Source organism: Protopterus annectens, chromosome 7.part0 (assembly GCF_019279795.1).
Source record: "Protopterus annectens isolate FY-2018-M chromosome 7.part0, PAN1.0, whole genome shotgun sequence".
NCBI classification, from domain to species: Eukaryota; Metazoa; Chordata; order Ceratodontiformes; family Protopteridae; genus Protopterus; species Protopterus annectens.
In genome coordinates, this window is record NC_056739.1 from 1,545,586,039 (window position 1) to 1,545,598,328 (window position 12,290).

At 40.1% G+C, this 12,290-nt stretch overlaps 1 protein-coding gene across 1 annotated transcript in view; it reads right to left on the reverse strand.

The window, feature by feature from the left end:
- LOC122807119 (haloacid dehalogenase-like hydrolase domain-containing 5) overlaps positions 1-12,290 on the reverse strand; it is an 865,954-nt gene that overhangs the window by 192,167 nt on the left and 661,497 nt on the right. The gene's annotated exons all lie outside the window — the stretch shown is intronic.

The window sequence follows — 12,290 nt, forward strand, 5'->3', positions numbered from 1 at the left end:
ATTTACTTACATTATTTACGAAGTACAGCTGGATGCATAGGAAATGACTGTAGCATATCATAAACATAGTTTCTAAGCTGACATACACTGCAGGCAGAAATAGAAAGTTCAAAAAACATGGAATGTGCTTTTAAAAATATTTCCTCATGGAAAAATAAGGGCATGCAAAATAGAAATAATACACATACAAGTAGATTTCTCAGAGATGTTATACTTGCTGAGTCTTTGGAGACTCATAGATCAATCAATGAACACAGCTGTGTTTTTCATGTGAAAAAGTGCAGTTCATTTATTTTGTCCCCAAAAAAACTCCTTCCCAGCAGTTAGTAGGAGAAGACTAACAAAATATTACAAAGCCAGAGCCAACACCTGCAGCTATCACAAAGTACAGGGAAGTACCGAGAATCAATGTCATTCCATTGTACAGGATGGAGGTGGCAACTGTTCTTTGCACACACAGCAAAAAAACTAAAATATGAACTGACTAGCAGTGGGAAGGGGGGGATCTAAATTATAAATAGGCAGTGAACAAACACGTATGCTTACCAGGGGCCAGGCAGACCAAGGCAATATGCTACTGTTTTACAGGCCAGTCACGTAACTTAAACCAACACTACAAGTTTATCAATAATTTTAAAATGCACTTCAGTCAGATATGCTAGGGCTGGTAACTTGGCACGTAAAAATCAACTACCAAACATTAGTGGACCAGAGTTCCGCTGTGGCGACCCCTAACCGGGAAAAGCCGAAAGACAGAAACAAACTTCAGTCAGACATGCTATACTACAAGGCCAATATGTTTCAGCTTTAACACTAAATAATTATTACATTCCTGTACAACAGAGCTTCACAACTTGCAAAAAACCCATCTGAAATGGTAGACTTCAATCTTTTCCATATCTTCATTTAATACCAATAAAATAAAAGTATTTCATAATGTCCAACAGTACCATCAACAGAGCTCATAAAATATACACATTAATTAAATCTGTTTATTCACACTTACTGCCCCAGAAATCATGTTGATGCAACAGAGTAATTTTTAGAAGTTCAGCCTATCCTCCTCTGTTCTAGCAGCTCATGATTCAAAAATCACTAAAGTTTTGAAATTACTTTTAGTCACCAACTTCTACTCACATATTTGTGGTACAACTTAAAAAATGCTATACTCTCAACTTAAGTTTTGCTTAAGCCCTCCCCGCTTGATAATTAAGTAATGTTAACACACACACACACATATATATATATATATATATATATATATATATATATATATATATATATATATATATATATACATATATATATATATACACACACACATATATATATATATATATATATATATATATATATATATATATATACACACACATTAATATATGCTCTGATCACTGCAGACAAAATTAATTTTTTGAAATTACTTCCATAATCAGCAAAATCACATGCTTAGGAATTTACTTGAACTTTTTTTTTGATGCATGCCGTTCTGCTACTCTCCATTAAAAAGCCATTATAAGGTCTGTCCTAACATTTTATGTTGCAGTCATTATGCAAGAATTCCAGAAATGAAATTATATACAAGTCTGTTACAATGGGCAAAAAGTTTGCTCTGTTTTTCTTATTTTATATTTATGTTCTACTATTCAGCCGCTGTGCCAACGGACCAACTACAGGTCTTAACACTGATTCATACTGAAGTACAACATTGTAAAAATGCTGCAAGATGACTCCGATTCTAAGCTCATGAACACTACTACTCCCAGCCAAAATAGCGGCTTGGAAATGCATTATGCCTTAAGTACATCTGACAAGTAAGTTCATGTTTTAAGACAACTTCTGCTTTCCAAACCAGTTAGAACTGCAAATGCATCTGCTCTGTAAAGTAACAGTTATCAACACTTCTACTGTTCACCTTCTGTCAGATGAACTAAGGACCACATACCAGAAAAATGAACAATGTTAACAGTTTACTGTTTCTTCGTAATTATTATTTGAAGTACTTGTACACAGTGTCCCCATGAGCCTGAAAGTTTTCCCAATGAAGTCATCCAGAAAGAAGCTATAGGACAGCATAACTTGTTCTCTTTTCTTCCATGTCAGACACAAGGCCCTCAGTCTCCTCAGAATTTAATTCCCAGTGGAAACTATCCTAAACTCCATCAGCTGAAGACCTCACTCGCTTAACACATAAGGTAATTAGCAACTGGCAGATGGTTACCGAATGTACAGCAAAGTGATTCCTACAACAGGGCAATGCATACTGGAGGTGGAGGCCAGGTTAGGAAAGGTCTGGCAGGCCTTGTGTGGGCATCAAACCATGCTGCCTAAGAGTGTACTACTTTATCTATGAGGGCAGATCCTGCCATATATCAAAATAGCACTCACACATTCAATACAGGGTTACTTCCATGGTCTCACCTGTTTTGGAAAGACCAACAAAAAATATTTTCAGCTATGACCAGCAAACCTTCCTGTACTGGGAGGAGGGGTGAGAGTTGCACACTCTGCAAGCCAAAACATATTCACTAAGCCTTCATTACTCGACTTAAATTGTGCTTTACACAAGCCAGGTAGATAAAATCATGCTCAGGTTGCTAGAGAGTGCAAAAAAGGTAGAGCTAGCACACCAGGGTGATTCCTTTCATCATCAGCCACTGAAGGTGAATGCAGTTCAGGTAGCACAGGGAAAGCAGGCAACAAATGAGAAGACGCAGGTCATCTCAAGTACAAACTTTTTGAAGTTGTCTAGTCTTGAAATCCATCTATTTGGCCATGGACTAGAGTACTTTAAGAGATTTTCCTGCTGTCCCTTGCATATGCTACCCTTCAAGGATGCCACTTTCAGTAAGCTGATGTTTTCCTTAAACATTAGACACCTACTATGGGTAGTCGGGTAGAAATGTTGGCAGTTTTGTACATCCTGTGCCTCTCCCCAGCAATAAAAACTCTGCTAGTATAGCTACTAGCTCAAAATATCACAATAGTAGGAACACTTCAGAGGTTTCATAATTTTGGGCAGAATGCACAGGAATTTTCCAACAATGCACATAAGAAACAAGATCAGAACTGTGCAAGACATAGAAAAAATGAGAAGCATAGGAGCTGGGAGTGCATTTCTAACCCTGCACATGACACCATTGCATACAATGGCTGCAAGTGATGGAACTCAGCCACCCACCAAACCACCCCTCTTAGATTTGGAAGCTGGTGGGGTTTTTTTTCTCATAACTGTGATGACAGGAGTGCATCATGAGAAGAAATCCAACAGTTACTGACAAGGACCTTCAAAATCAGAAGACCTAATCATATGCTTTCCGACATAAATCAGCAAAATATACGTACAGATTATAGCTTTAAATTCCCCAAGGCTGACACAAAAGGACAGATTAGATACTAGAGGACAAATCTTGACAAGAATAATATATATACCACACCAAAGTGATTCAACAATTTAGTAACATACCACATGCAAAAATAAAAGGAACATAAAATGTTCTAGCCACAGCATGAAGTAATAAACAGTATTAAACACTGCCAGAAGACCAACAGAAAATGAGCACTTACTAAAAAACTAAAATGTGTGGGCTAACTCAGATGTTAACAAAAGAAATGGCGTGAAAAAAACACAAACAAATCTCGGTAATCCCCAGTGACAGAGGGATACAGCCGTGACTATGACAAAGGCAACCAGAGTTCAACAAGCAACTTTGGCAACTGATAGGTGGCAGGGTCGGCCTTAGGTCAAGTGGTGCCCTAGGCAAAAGGGCTCCACAGCGCCTACCCACACCACTGATGTGCCCCCATTCTGATCTATTAACACCATCCAGTTTACTGGAAAAGCACCCCTGCTAAAGTGGTGCCCTAGGCGGCTGCCTAGCTGGCCTATGCCTAAGGCCGGCTATGACAGGTGGGCAGGGGACAATGGCTGGCACCAAAGACACAGAAAAAAAACTTGACAATCTGTTATACATATAAAGTTGCCACCTAGTGGCAATCTCTCATACTGCAGGCAGCGAGGGCCAAAATGTAAATTTTTTTTGCTGCATGATGCTATTGAAGCACATCATAACTCCCATGCTAAAATGGAGAGAAAGCATTACTGAAATGATGAATATCAATTTGCAGGAACATAAAAATGCAGTTGTTGGTATGCAGGCTTGGCATACTAAGTATTTGAGGTTGACAGGAAGAATTGTGCTCAACTAAATGATTAACTACCAACAACAAATAATGAAGACCAAAAAAGAAAAGAAAGTCAGAAGGCAAACATATTACCATGAAAATTACAGACACCAACAGAAGATCCACAGCAAAAAGCAGACTTTGATGTTAAAAGAAATCACCAATCACTGACAAATGTGACAACCTTTGAAGGACAAGCATCTGACATGGATTCAGGACATACACAGATGTGACCTTGGGACAGTGAACATGGATTATGAGTTTGAAAAATGGGAATGACCCTGGACAATAAGCACTGAGCAAGACTTCAAGAGGTGGGAGGGGTAATAATGGACAGTGAGATCTCAACATGAAGTCAGGAGGAAAGAGTGGATGTCCTTACACAATGAACACTGAACATGAATTCAGAAGGACAGGAAGTGACCCTAGACCATTTGGAATAAAGCTTTCTAAATGGTCAGCTAACTAATTTATATCCTAAAGCATGAGATGTCATTGAACAGCTTTGTCTTAAAGGGTGCATTTCACAGTCACTGTGCATTATTTCAAGTTACCTGTTCAATACTTTATTGGAGATAGAAATACAGCAGGACACTACAGAACCCCATGGAATGTGGTCCCGTGAATGACATTTTTCTAAGTATGGTATAAAAATGTTGACATTTTTTGCAGTTACAAGAAAATGTTTGCTAAACTAAATGCAGATTCAAAACTTTGTCCACAATTAATGGTAAGAAAAAAGACAGAAATCCATGAAGCACTGATCTGGTATCATAACCTGTACCCAACAGTCTGCAGGACAAACAAGGATAACTGTTCGGAATTTTTGGTTCTCTGCACACACTGCACACTTTCAGCAACATGAACCCCGTGAAAGAGGGCAAATTCTAAAACTATGAGCCCAGTAGAGGCTGCCCCCCCCCACACACACACACATATACACATACATTATTCTAACAAACTTGTATTATGCATGTAAAATTGCAATGTAGTTTTGAGATGGACCCGTTTTATCTAAGAATATAAGTGTTTCTGAATGTTTACATTCTGATTGAATTCTGAACTCATTTGTCCTGTTTTACTTACTTATTTTTTTATTTTAAGTATTTGTTACTTTAAGTTGTTGGTCCCCTTCATGCACTGTTAATGAAAGATACTTAACAGTGAAAATATAAAAGGGTATAACTTTTTTTTTTTTTTTTTTTTTTTAACTACTGGGTAACATGGGGACACCAGGTAGAGCCCCTTACATAGACATACCTGGTACTTCCCCCTGGAATGATACTATTTACGCTGCTTAATTTTCAATCTAGAATCAGACAAGAACAATCGTCCATCATTGAACAAGAATATGTTTAACCCTTTAACTGGACTGATTTTTCCTCTGGAAAGAGAACTTGATTTACTTTTGTCGAGTTTTGTAAAGTTAGCTGTGGCCAAGACTGGACATTCTGAACAGTTATCCTTATTCCTAATCTTACACTAATGGTATGAGATACAGCTATCAGAATATAAATTTAGGATTACATTATCGGGGGTCTTTAAACAAATTCAACTCAAAAAGTGGCTTCAGTTACTGTACATTTTTTATTCTTTCTCTCTGAAATCTTTTTAGTATGGAAATGTGAAAGAGTAGTATACTTGTTCAAGTGGTGGGTCCAATAGATGGGTTATAAATTTGATAAAAAAATGTTGAAATTTAAATCACAAGGACATTTTTTTCTCACCTGTTGCCAGTCATCAGCCGGTCATACTCCGGCCAGCCCACTTATTCCACATGGGTGAGAGTTGATAAGAGGTGCCATGATACTGGCAGCTACTGGAGGTTTTTACGGTAGCTGCGGGATGGGGGCTGTGTGACCTGCATTACTACAGGGGCTACTACATCTTCCTTGTGCAAGTGCTTGTAAACACTTCCATGCATCTGTGTGAAAAGCCTAGTGAGTCAATCATACCAACAGGTTGCATATGCATGTACCACCCTTCCGTCAGGAGACTGAGGTAACCTATGATCCTTTCCTTCCATCTCCCAAAGACAGGCATGCCCATGTTCCCCACACCATTTCCAACAGATGGCAAAAACTGCTGATCAAACCTGGCTCACCAGAGTCACAGTCAGGAGCGTTAACCCTCTATGCTAACAGAGCCGATAATCTTGAAGGAAACATTGAGCAAATAATTAAATGCAGACATAATTTTGGCAGTTACAAGTATTTTTGAACAACCCTTCAGAACACTCTTCTTACAGGACTATGACATGACGTCTACAGTATCACTTGCAGTCACATCTTAAAAGATGATTTTGCAGCTGCATATATTACACAAAAATCACTTTGTAAAATGGCAAATGCAAGAAACTTGGACTTGTTGATAATGTATGGACTTACAGATGCTAATCTGGTGTAAGCATTTGAATTTTATTAACTTATGAATACGTTTTTGCCAAATTAAATGCAGGCTGAAATCACATATTTGAAATGTTCAGAATACTCCTCTCAGGGGATTACATCATGAACTTTGCAGTACTTATTGTATGATTTTGTCTTAAAAGATAACTTACGAGAAAAGCTCCCACCACACAGGGAGACTATGCAGAACTACCTTTGCTATGTACGTAGAACAACCGCAAGACACTTATGTATGCCCTTTTTTGCTTGTGATATTGAGGAGAACAGCTACAGGAAGACATGCAAATGTTATGTTTTGCCCAAGTTACAAAGTGGGAAAGGGCATTCATGGACTGTAATTGTCATTCATGCAAGGTGAAGAACCACATGTAAAATGTTCAATCCAAAATGATTGAATGTTTGGCATAACGAGCTTTAGTGTACTCTCATTCAACACTGACCAAGTATGTTAGCGTTCGATAATTTGCATCATGAAATGTTCACCTTTCCACGCAGGAGAATGTCCTCTTCTTGAGGATGAAGAACTGTTGGCTTATGACTTTTGTTTTCTTTTTGCATGTCCAGACTAATGCATGCATCATGATCTACAAAACATTGGATACAATTTAATTTACTATTTATTTATTTCTCCTTTCTTGTCTGGGTTATGCTCACTAGGCTAGTGGCTTCTTTTCAGGGAAGACCCGAGTTTATATCCATACTACTAAGGGAAATTTAGCCAGGTCAACAGAGAACTTCCCATACTCTTGGTAGTCAGGGGAAGGGTTTGTGTGTTACACATCCCAACTTCCTATTTCCTGTCCAGTAGCAGAGGCAACCAGAAGGAACAGGGAGAAAACTTGGTTGATTCAGCTTTTGCTGACACTGGAAAGAAAGTTGTTGAAAATGTAGTTGAAAAGGTAGAATCGCTACCACAAGTTGTTTTCTGATGATGCGAGTGCGGAAAAACAATGACACTGGAAGAAAAGGAGACTGTAGCTGAAGAGAGAGATAGATTCAGAGGAAAACTTTCAGAGGAGATTGAAGGAGAGACAGTAACCTCTGAATCGGTGGGGGGAGGGGGGGTTGGGATGATTATTTGGAAGAAATGATAAACCAAAGTGAGTCAGAAAATGGAGCAGCAATTTCATGGAGCAACATCATGGAAAAAAATAGAAGAAAAAGGAGAAGATATATGTCGGAAAACATTCCAGAGACAAAAAACTTATGCACAAACTGTTGGAGAAGGAACAGAGAAGAAAGAATAAATAAAAAACAAAACGGAAGTATACAGTATGTGTGAGCAGTAAAAAGAAGAAAATTTGGACAGATATGAGGTTTGGGACTCTGTCAAAGCAAAAGCATTTATTTTAAATAAAGAGACTTTTTATGATTTGATATCTGAGAGTGGGCAGGCCACGGAAATTTTTTTGGGTGCATATGAACAAAAGAAAAATATTTATCCATGGTCAGCATAAGCGGTACAAGCTTTTTACAGACAAACAAAAATAAAGAACTGATCCAGTTTAGAACAGAAGTTGAGGCAAAAAAACTGAAAGAACATTTGTTAACAATATGAAAAGAAGTAATTGACACCACAAAAATGTATGATGAAAGAGGACTGTAGACTAGGGGATGGGAATGTGGAGTAATACTGCAAATGGAAAGATAATGTTATGCATGTATCTAGTATTAGGGTCTATATTAGAACATTGAATATTTAACAGTTCGAATCACTAAAGGTTGACATTTAGTGATCAGTTAAAACATCAAATGTTCAGAAAAAAAATAAAAAACAAAAAAAAAAAAACCTAAACAGTGTAGGCAGGGGAGCAAGACCCCCTGATCCCCCACACCCCCCGCTACTGAAATATACTAACCCCGAGACCGCACTACATTGAAGTAAACGGAAATCTCCCCTTATGGAGACTTCTGTTTACTTGTTTGATGTTCTGCAGTTTCGCTATTCTCGTATCGACAATGTCAGATTCAACATTATCGGCTTTTGAGAATTTAATATAGACTCTAGTATTATTAATATTCACAGTAATAGGGGTTTTGTGAAATACAGGACTCAACCAAATTATTCTTGTGGGGAAAAAAATGATCATTTAATCAATGAAAGTGATAAAAAAGATGTTATGTGGTAAAAAGTACAGTTTTGTACCTACCATAAATGTAGATGTCCAAGAGGAATGCATCTGCAGTCCTTACAAATGGGTTGTCCTGTTGTCAGGCAGCCCTTCGGTCGGCCGGATTCCAAAGTCTGGGTCTGGCTTCGGCTGGTGTCGCACTCCACCCGACGTCATTGCGGCGGTTCTTCGGGTATAAAGGCATCAGCCGACGCCATTTTCCTCAGTGTTTCTTGCCCCAGATGCCAGGTGCCCTCTTGGATGGCTAAATTTGGATAAATGCCAAAGTTTCCAAATAGTAGAGAGCAAACACACAAAATAAACATGTATGTACATATATACAAACAAATACACCATAATAGACCCCCCCCCACGCTAGCTGAAGATTGGTAAGTACCCTAGGAGTACCTCAGAGGGGAAGGAGGGTGGGTAATCCTGACAGATGCATTCCTCTCGGACATCTACATTTATGGTAGGTACAAAACTGTACTATGTCCTTCAAGGATGCATCTGCAGTCCTTACAAATGGGTAGAATACCATAGCTAAACTAGGGGAGGAGGAAAAGAGAATAGATTATGGTGTAGTTAGGATCCCTGGCAAAACCAGCACGGGATCTAGAGTATAGAGGTAGGTTGTAATGCTTGGCAAATGTATGCACGGAGGTCCAAGTAGCAGCCTCTATAATGTCCTTGGTAGCCACTCCTCGTAAGAAAGCGGTGGTAGTGGCTGTAGCCCTTGTGGAGTGAGGCCTGATGTTCTGTGGAGTTTTCTTTCCATGGTAGGAGTAACAAAATCTAATGCAATTTCCTATCCATTTGGAGATTGTCTGTTTAGAAATTGGTTTTCCTTCTTTTCCTGTTGCATATGCTACCAGAAGTTGGTCAGTTTTTCTATTGTTTTTTGTCCTGTCCAGGTAGTAGCGTAATTGTCTGTGTACATCCAAGGTATGTAATAGCTTGTCTCCCCTGTTTTGTGGATTGGGGAAGAATGTAGGAAGGTGGATAGCCTGATTTAAAGAGACTCTGGATACCACCTTAGGCATAAATGAAGGATTTGTTCTCATGGACACTCTATCTTGATGGAAGATCAGGAAGGGTTGTACTGCCATTAATGCCTGTAGTTCAGAGATCCTTCTTGCTGAAGTTATTGCCAGCAGGAAAGCAGTCTTCCAGGATAAGTATTGCAATTCTGCTGTAGCTGCTGGTTCGAAAGGAGGTAGAGTCAGCTTTTCCAGCACAAAGTTCAAGTCCCATGCTGGCAATGGAGGTTTCCTGGGAGGTTTTACATTTTAATTCCTCAGAAACTGTCTGAGCAGAGGATGAGAAAACAGGAGGATCCAAGCTGTATTCTGCTGAAATAGCTGATGCATGTATCTTGATGGAGGAATAGGACAGGCCTGCATGGAAGAGCTCCGCCAAGTACTCCAGGATGTTGGCTATGTTCACCAGTGTCACATCTTGCCCCTTTGCAGTACTCCAGATGAGATATCTTTTCCATTTTGCTGCATAATTCTTTCTTGTTGAAGGTCTGAGCCTCCAGGATAATGTCCTTAACCCTTTGGGATAAATTTGGGTTAATTGCTGTTATGTAATGTTCCAGGCAGTTAGCTGCAGAGTTTTAGGTTTGGATGCAGAATGTTGTAGTTGTTCTGTGTCAGCAGTAATGGGATCAGGGGCAGTGTCCATATTTGTTTCCGGGACATGCTCCTCAGCAGTGGATACCAATGTTGCCTTGGCCAGTTTGGGGCTATCAGAATGATCCTCGGACGTTCCTCTTTGATCTTGAGAAGCACCTTGTGCATCAAAGGAAGTGGTGGGAATGCGTATGCTGTCAGGCTTTTCCAACTGAAGGATAGGGAGTCCACCTTCCAAACAAGTGGGTGGTAAGTCCTTGTGCAGAATTTCTTCAACTGGTGATTGAGAGGGGATGCAAACAAGTCTATTTGTGGTAATCCCCATTCTCTTGTGATGGTTTTGAAAATGTCCGGATGCAGCATCCATTCGTGGGCATCTGTTGTAGTTCTGCTTAATATGTCTGCTAGAATGTTTTCCTTCCCTGGTACATAAATTGCCTGTAACTGAATGTTGTAGCTCAGAGCCACATCCCATAGGTCCAGTGCCAGCCGGCATAGAGGGTATGAGTGTGTGCCTCCCTGTTTGTTGATGTACCACATAACTGTGGTGTTGTCTGTCCTTATCATCAACTGGCCTTCTTGGACAAGAGGTCTGAATGCCTGGATTGCCAATTTTACTGCCATCATTTCTTTTAGATTTATGTGCAGATGCAGCTGGTCTTGAGTCCATAGGCCTTGAATGCACTTGCCCATCATGTGTGCCCCCAACCGAGGTCTGAGGCATCTGTCGTGATGGTTTGTCTTGGTTGACTTTTGCAGAAGGGCAGTCCTGTGTTTGCTTGACAGGCCTGAGCCCACCATAAGAACTCTTGCTTCAGGCATGGGATCATTGGAATTTTGGTTTCTAGGCTGTGCTTGTGCTGAGACCACAAATTCTTTAGGTACCACTGTAGCTTTCTCATATGAAGCCTGGCATGAGGGACCAGTATTATGCAGGATGCCATGAAGCCTAGAGCTTGTAGCACTTTCCTTGCAGTTAGATGGCTTTGCTTTGTTAATGTCAAGAAGTAGAGAGGAAGTTGCTCTTTCTTTTCTGCAGTTAGAAATGCCATTTGTTTTGATGTGTCCAGTTCTGCACCCAGAAAGGTTATTCTTTGGGATGGAATCAGCCTTGACTTTTTTGTATTGACTGTATATCCCAGGGCTTGTAGCAGGTAGATGACTGTAAGTCTTCTGTTAGTTTGTTTTTGTTGTCCGCTTGTATCAGGCAGTCGTCCAGGTAGGGACAGATTTGAATTCCCTGAAGTCTGCAGTGAGCGATTACTGATGCCAGGCATTTCATGAACACTCTGGGCGCAGTAGATAAGCCAAAGGGCAATGCTGAGAATTGATAATGCTCTGATCCTGCAAGAAATCTGAGGTATCTTCTGCAAATTGGTCTTATGGGGACGTGCAGGTATGCCTCCTTGAGATCTAGAGTTACCAGCCAAGACTCCTTGCCCAGCATGGGAAGAAGCTGCTGTAGGGTCAGCATTTTGAATTTTGGAACAATGACGAATGTGTTTAAAGCGGACAGGTCTAGAATAGGCCTCCATTTGTTTTCTTTTCTTGGTACCAGGAAGAGCCTGGAGTAAAATCCCTTCCCTTGCTCCATAAATGGTACCTTTTCCACAGCTCACATTCTTAATAACTGAGATATCTGTTTTAGAGCTTCTGTTCTTTGTGAAGGTGGTAGGTTTGGCATTCCTCTCTTTCTTGGTAGTGTATGGAAATGGAACCTGTAACCTTTGTCTATAGTCTGCAAAATCTATTTTTCTCTTGTAATGCAGTGCCAGTTTCTTGAAAATAATGCCAGTTTTCCGCCTAAGGGTGCTTCTAGCTGTTCCCTGGTGCCACCGCCAAGTCACTGTGATAGAGTTGTTGTAGTGGTGGTGGCTGTATCCGTGCCTCGTTGGTTGTTACCCTGCCACTGGCGACCCCTGTAGGCACCCCTGGATTGGTTTCTGCCTCTA